Genomic DNA, 8,346 nt, shown 5'->3' on the forward strand with positions numbered 1-8,346 from the left:
AACTTTCTTTGAGGATCAAAGCATCTTAAGTTTGACCAAATTTATATAATAAAATATGGCATTTATATATCAAATAAGTATCATTAGATTCTTCATTAAGTACATTTTCATAATAATATCTATTTGATGTGATAAGTCTTTATAATTCTCTCGATAATTTTAGTCAAACTTGAGATGCTTTGACTCTCCCATAAAGTTAAAATGACTTATAATTTAGAACGGATGGAGTACCTTTTAAAAAAATTACCCAAAAATTTAAATATACATTCAAAAATACTAAAATCTGATTTAATATTATTAAAAAATAACTTAGAAAAATATTCTAACTTAGAAAAAAAATATGAACCTCAAATCACTACTATAAAAATGATTTTGCGAGACATTGCCAAAATATTAGTGGAGCCCGTCACAAAATACAACCGTCTCCTAAAATACATGAGGATTTTCGGAGACGGTCATTTTATTTATAGAGACAGTCACAATTGCCCACCTTCTAAAATGGATTTACAGATACGGCCATTTTATTTATGGAGACGATCACAATTGCCACCTCCTAAAAAGGGATTTACAAAAGTAGTCCTACAAATGGATTTATGGAGACGAGCCATTTACGAGGTTCGCCTCCGAAAATGGAGGCCATGGACCTCTTAAGAGACCTGCCTTAGGAAATATACACGGAGGCCTAGCAAAGCCCATATCCAAACCTTCTATCGGGCTTATATATATAGCAACAGTTAGGGTTTCCCCTCACTTCGCCGGCCTTCTCCCTCACTTCCTCGTCGCCCCTATCTCTCCCTTCTCCCATTTCTTCGATCATCCTAGCGTTAACGTGCGCGGGTCGTGGCGTCGGCTCCCCCAGCAGTGGCACGTGTGGGGCAGGGCTGGCTCCCCCAGCAGCGACGCCCTACACCACCTCCAGCTCCAGATCCGGCGCCCTCCACCCTCCTCCACTCTAGATCCGGCAGCGGGAGGTGACGCCCTCGACTACGAGAGGCCCGCGCCCGGCGGTGGGAGGTCGTGGCCCGAGCTCTAGTGGCGGTAGGCACAACGAGGAGGGCGACACTTGTGGATCCAAGCATGGACAGCATGGATGGGCTTGGCGGGCTTGTCAAAGCTTTTTGTTCCCATCTACTCCTTGCTTTGATATGCTTTTAGAATCTTGTCTTACCACCTTCTCGCGCAATTTGAAGTTAAGCTGTAGGAACTTTACCCATAATATAAAGAAGACGATAGTATCGCAAGTGTAAGTCAATGATTGAATTGTGCACCTTAATTGCTTGTTGGCTTGTCATTATGATTATGTTTTGTTTTGAATCTTTGTAATGAGTGCAATGATTTTGTGGGATTTTCCACAAATTCATTTAGTTTATAGGCATAAGACATAAGGATTAATGAATAGATAGTTGGGTTTTGGTTTTCTCCTGTTTTCCTATCCTATCTTTCTGGAGCAACCTGTCATCTTTGGTTTATATCTCTGTTTTCGGGCAATCAAAAAATCATGGTAAACTTTTAGAGAATAATAGACTTCAACATGTTTCTCTGACCTCAAGAATCACCCTGATAGGTATTATGGTTATGAAGTTATGAAAATCATAAGAGGGTGTATCTGTGCTGTCAGAAATCTGGAGCAGTCTGTGGTATTCTAGTCATAACGCAATTTTGGTTGGTGCAAAGTTTGTGGAATTTTTCTGGATACAACTAGACCTCTGTATCTTTCATATGCCTCTGGAATCACTATCGTAGCTAATATATTTTGGGAGATATAAACATCATAAGCCGAAGTTTCTGTGCAGTCTGTAATCTGGGACAGTTTCTGTTGTGTGCTGTGGTTGACCAACTTAACTGCCGAATCTGGAAAATTGTTCTAAAATAAAGTTGTAGAAGATTTCATAAGCTTTCCAACGGTATAAAGTACAACTTCATTGGATTTACATAACAGAAGTTATACTAGTTTTACTACGCTGCTGTTTTTATGCTCGCGAGGAACTGCAGGTTCTGGTTTTTGCCAATGCACATGAGTCACTTTGGGATAATAGGACGACATCATGATAACTATCTCATTTAGAAGAAGATGCAAGCTATTCTTTGGTGCCCCTGGTTGATGTGTTCTTAAGGGGGGTAGCCAAGGCATAAAGGAATCGCAAGATGGAGGTCTCATACAATCTAGAGCTTCACTTGGAAGTATCGATTATTCCTACGGTTGAGGAATCACTATCAGACACAAGGATCTTTGTTCAAGATTGTTAACAGGTTGGATCATCTACAAGGAGCTCAAATATTTTGTCAGGATTGGTCTTCGCTTCAAGCTATCATCACTTGGGAGTTCAATCTTCAACTCAAGACAAGTTGGCACTGATGGCATACGAAAATATGATGATTGGACTCCTCTACAGTTAGTTCTTTGGCAACTTAAGTGAGTTTAGTTTGGATGGAGTTCTCTTTTTGGTTGTGGGATGTCTCTAATGATAGAATTATACGGACAATCGCTCAAGAGAGATGTGTTGAGCTGGAACCCGCTTAAGTATTGAAGAGTGATTCAGAGTTCCTCAGAATGGTAAGATTCTATCACACGTTTATTAGAGGTATTATAGTGTTGAACACAAGAGTTTCTTTTATAAAGCGGTCGGCAAGGATATGGATGTGCTCTATGTAAGAAACACAGTGAATTGTGCATCAAGACAACTATGGAGGCTTGAGATGGACTATTTGACATATGAGATTTGGAGTTATCCATTGTGGAGCATAGTGGTATTATCTACTTGGACATGAAGAGTGATATCTACATGAATCATAAGAATCTAAGGGACATTTTCAGTAAGTTGGTTTGAGATTGTGACATCCGTGTGGGTTCAATTAACCAAATGTTTTTGGTTTAGAAGTATGTGTTATCTTTAGAAGAAATAAAAGTCATTGCCAATGCCGTTAGCAAATTGGAAGAGCTATGCTAAGAAGATTGGACGACCCCATGGATTAAGTTTTGTGTTTAAGAGTCACAACTCAACCTGAGTATATATATAGTTAATAGTGTTTTGAAGTTAGAATCTATTTTGGACCAAGAGAGAGTAATACATGAGGATCAATTGGAATATGGATGTATGAAGTAGTCAATTTGATATCTTGGACTAAAAAAAATCTAGCAAGACATGTTGAGAAGTATTGTGTCACATTTTGGAATTAGTGAGGACAAGAGTTTGTCACCCAATGGATTCCAAAGTGGTCTTTGTGAGAAGCATATGGAGTGTCAGTGTGAAGAGTAAGCTAGCCACCCGAAAGAGAGGAGTGGCCTAACAATTGGGAGTTACCTAAAAGTTGTTTGGAGTATCCGTCCAAATGTTGGAATTAGTTGAACAAGATACTTGGAATAAGGTTAATGGAGTGTGCAAAGTAAAGTCAAACCCCTACCACGAATATGGAAGAACTCGAGAAAATGAAGACAGGTCTAATGCCGGAGTATCCCTGTCACTTGGGTCACCATCTTCTGAATCTCAAGGACGAGATTCATCTTAAGGGGGTTAGAATTGTAACACCCTAAAATTTGCATGTTTTCAAAATAGTTAAAATTGATTTAAATATGCATTTTGTGAGCATTTAACATAGGCTAAATAAATGGTTTTGTGAAATTGAAATCAAATATAAGGTTAGATACATATGTGTGCACTCATGTTGCTGCATATTTTCTGTTGTGTTGATTTGGTTTTGTTTGATTTCAAAAGGGAATTCAAATTCATTTGAAAAGGATTCAAAATGCTTGAAAAATAAAAAAAAGAAAAAGGAAAAGAACCCTCATTTTCTCTCTGCCCAGGCTTCTGGCCCAGCCGGCCTCCTCTTCCTCCCTCTGCCAGCCCAGCGCGCCGACAGCCCGCTCGCGCCTTCTCTCCTCCTTGGGCCGACTGGCCATGGCCCAGGATGGCCAGCTCGCGAGCGCCCGCGCGCCGCAGCAGCCCTCTCCCTCGCTGACAGCTGGGGCCCAGCTCGCAGCAGTCCGCCTCTTTCCTCTCTGCCTCGCTGACGAGGATGGCCCGCCTGTCAATCATCCTCGTGCCCATGTCCGGGCCGAACACGCCGCCATTGAGTCCGCGCGTGCTACGCCGCCTTGGCGTGCTCCGGACGCTTTCGTCCTTATAAATCACGAGAGCAAGCACACCCGCGTCGTTCTCCTCCAATAACCGAGCGCAACCGCCCTCGTCTCGAGCACCCGCACCATCGAAACCCTAGACGCCGCCGCGCCGAGCTTTACGCTGTCCATGATCCGCCTCGGCTTCCATCTTCTAGCTAGGTAAGATCGCCTCGACCTCCTCTCTCGTTTGGTACCGGTCGCGTGTGGATTGGTGCCCAAAATTGCCTAGACCGAGAGCTTCGGCGAGCTCCACGGCCGCCGGCCATGGCCGCCGCCGTTTTCCCCTTCAACTCCGGCCGGCAGCGCCGCCTCTCTCCCCCCGCTTTAAATCCGAGCCGTCCATCTGTGATCAAATGGCTAGGAAACCCCCATACCCCTTCGCGTGTTACTTTTGCTAAAGAGCCCCTGCTGGTTTTTAATAATAGAACCCGCAGACCAAAGCGTATTCCAGGGAATACGTGTTCTCGTTTTGAAAACGTATTTTCCAGTTTGCAGATTCAAATAGAAATTCCAATTAATTACAGTTTTGCCCCTGCCTTTAATTGCTCATAACTTCTTCATTTTAACTCCAAATTGACCCGTTCAACTTGCGTTAGATTCATCTTTTCGAGATCTATCCGTTCATATAATTTGTAATCATGTTTTTGAACTTTAAAATTCGAGTTTAGATTTAATCTCTTTCTTTAATAGGAAAACTTGCTTTATCCATAACTTTCTCATTTTAGCTCCGTTTTTCGTGATCTTCGCGTCTGTGTGATGATAGCAACGTGTAGAATAGTTTTATAAACTTTTCAAAACTATTTGTCTCTGATGGTGTACTGTTCTAATTAAATCCATTTGTTTGCCTCGTGTATGATTGCTCGGATGATTGTATGTTGTTGCTTGGTGATGTTGATCGAGTATAGACGGTGAGGTTTTCGTTGGTGATCAAGAGTTGATCTACGACCAGCAAGACCAGCAGGATCTTCAGGAGCCCTTTGATCAAGGCAAGTATAGCTTGGGTTTTCTTTCTGTGACCATGGTCTTGAAACTTGATTAATGAATATGCTATAAACCTAAACAAGATGACTTTTTAGCAACATAAGGACTTGTCTTGTAACTGATCATCCGGGACTTACAGTACAGCTGTGAGGGCTATATGGCTCTGGCTTTAGCTCAGTATGAGGTCTTTTTCTAGCCGGCTTAGAGGATACTGCGAGTTGGGTATAGGACAGCCTCTGTCCTGTTGAGCCTAGCTATAGAAGCGGCCTTTTATTTTTTTGGAAGGGGGGTTCCTATATCCGATGACCCTGCGGCCCTTCCCAGTTAGACGGAACCTTTGAAAGGCTTCATAGTGAACCCTGCCAGCCTTCCTTGGTAGAGGGTTAAGAGGCTCGCGACCTCGGGAGAAAGGGCAATTCACGACTCACAGTGAAAGTGTACACCTTTGCGCAGAGTTTAATAAACTGGTATACTAGCCGTGCTCACGGATACGAGTGGCCTTGGAACATTTACATAAGGGATGATGACTTTTACTTGTTAAGATGATCATTTATGTCAATTGTTTAAGATATTTATTATTCAATTATACTTGATCGTGTGGTTATGGAATACACTACCTTGTTGCTATATTTGCGGAGTTCGACATGGACTCACTCTTGCAATTTCCCCACACCTCAAGGCCGGATAACAGTTTGTCAGAGACTTGAGAAGTTAGGCTTGTGATCAACCAGTCAGTTGGATCCAATGGAGTGAAGTCTGCACCTGGAGATCAGAGTTGTCTATCCGTTGATTGCTTTCTAAGGTTATCTCTTTTGCTAAGTTCGCTATATACTAAGCATTGTGAATTGATACTGCCCCTTCATTTGTAGCTATATGTGAGGTTTGATTACCAGGGCTCACATATGGTGTGCATTCGGCTTTGTCCTTAAAACCGGGTGTTACAGTTAGCATTTTCAAATCATTTTGCAAAAGGATTAGCCACTCAACTTGCCACGCCACTCAATCCTAGCGACGATGCAAAGTTAGATCACTCGAGTGGCACTAGATGACCGATATGCAAACAAGTTTGGCCCTCTTGATAGTACGGCCATCTATCCTAAATCCGGTCATCAACTTCTCTACACATCTATGACCGGTGAAATGAAATGCCGTAGGTTATACCTTTGCCTTGCGCATTCTATTCCATCTCCTCCAATGTCGATGCAACATATGCACCAACATGATCAACAATGATATGATCCACTTCATATCATCATGTGATCATATTGGTTCATCGATCTTGACTTTACTTGTTTTTCACCGTTGCCTTCGTCCATCGGCGCCAAGTCTTGCTCAAGCTTCAACGCCACGTGGTCCATCGCTCCAAAGCCTCCGACTTGCCCTTCACGCTTGCAACCGGTCCATCAAGCCAAGTCTTGTCTTGATCTTCTCCACCTTGATCACATGACTCAATGTCATGTCTCATGTGCAATGAGCTCCTTCATCATCACATGTGTTGCTCACACATATGTACATGTGGATTAATCACCTGTGTATCTCACATAAACATAATTAGTCCACCTAGGTTGTCGCTCAATTACCAAAACCACACAAGGACCTTTCAGCCGAGCAAGGGCAACACAAGCGACAGTGTGTATTCTGAGCTTTGTTGCTTTCGTGGGCGGCCAGATTGCCAGAAACAGATTGCCAGAAACTTGAATGTGTGAAGATATGTATAAAGATGTATATACTTATTAATTTATTCTCTCAAATCTTGGGTATGCCTTGGCATACAGGGGCATACCCCTAGCGCCTCATAAGTTCTCTTCTCTCCCTCAGATTTGCACTGAAAATTAGACTCTAATTTCTATGCACTTTCATAATTACTGACTAATTTAATCATGCTTTAATACTTGTCAATAGGTATACTTGGCAATGGTGCATGCAGATGAAGGAAACGATATCACGCCATCTTAGCCTCAAAGCCAATTGAGAAGGTGAGACTGCAAATATTTCAGAGTTGATAACATTGTACCTTCGGGTGGTACAGGCCCATCTCTTGTTCAATTGCTTATATTGGTCATCTGTTCCCTATGTTTCAGTGTGGTAGTAGATTGAGACAAGCTATGAGCTTCAAGTCAATATATGAAGAAACAAATGTACAACAATCACATGAGAAACCTTTTCAATCAGTATAGAATAACATCCTTTCTCTTTCAGTTCAGGTTCAGGGACACATGACATGTAAGAAGACATTGTGGCCTAATCATTATTGTGGCCTAGGTGTGAATTGATTTTTTTTTTTAAATAGCAACCAACGAGCCACCTTCCTCCAATGGTGTGGTCTGAAATCAGCGACATGGTCTAGACAGCAGTGCCTCCACCGTTTGTATGGTGGAAAGAGACAGTCAGATATCACAGACATAAGCTGCAGGCACGTACATCGCTGTAGGCGTGGGCAAAAACTTACGGCTCCCGTGCAATGGACATGATTCTAGTAAAGAAAAAATTATTAATTCAACATTACTACCTTGAATTGATAAAATATTTTTGAACCCACCAGCAGCAGAATGGCCTAATTTAACCCAGTTCAAATATGCTTGTACGTCACCTGTCACCACACTAATGACATTCGAAACAAACTAAACTCGATAATCTATCAAGCCCACCAAAAAGGACAACCTAAAACATTCACTTCTCATTTTTCATGACCTCTAGGATCATAATATGTAAGTCAATTTTACAACATTTCACAAACATGTAGTTCAAATATATCTCATACTCCATAGCGTAGAAAGGAATAGGGAGAACACCTCACACCCGTCAGGGAGAGGTGACTTTTATATATATAGCCATAAGGCCGTCAGTACGTTTACAATTAGACCCACATATATATATATATATATATATATATATATATATATATAATATATATTATATATATAATATATATAACTACTGTTCTGCAGCTGGCTATAGAATAGCTTATTATGTGGCAACTTTGAGTTACGATAGTTACTATACTAATTTACGAGGCTACAGTAACTCCTTACTAAGTGATTTACTATAACATTATGGTAAATATCACAGTGAGTTGTAGTAACACAAGTATCGTAAATGCATATTTATGTTATCGTAAATTGATACAAACATTATCGTAAATTAAGGTGGCTATAGAATGAGTTATTCTATGGCCAGCTGCAGAATAGCCTTACCCCACACACACACACCACACACACACACAAACAATATATATATATATAATATAT

Source organism: Miscanthus floridulus, chromosome 12 (assembly GCF_019320115.1).
Source record: "Miscanthus floridulus cultivar M001 chromosome 12, ASM1932011v1, whole genome shotgun sequence".
Classification (NCBI taxonomy): domain Eukaryota; kingdom Viridiplantae; phylum Streptophyta; class Magnoliopsida; order Poales; family Poaceae; genus Miscanthus; species Miscanthus floridulus.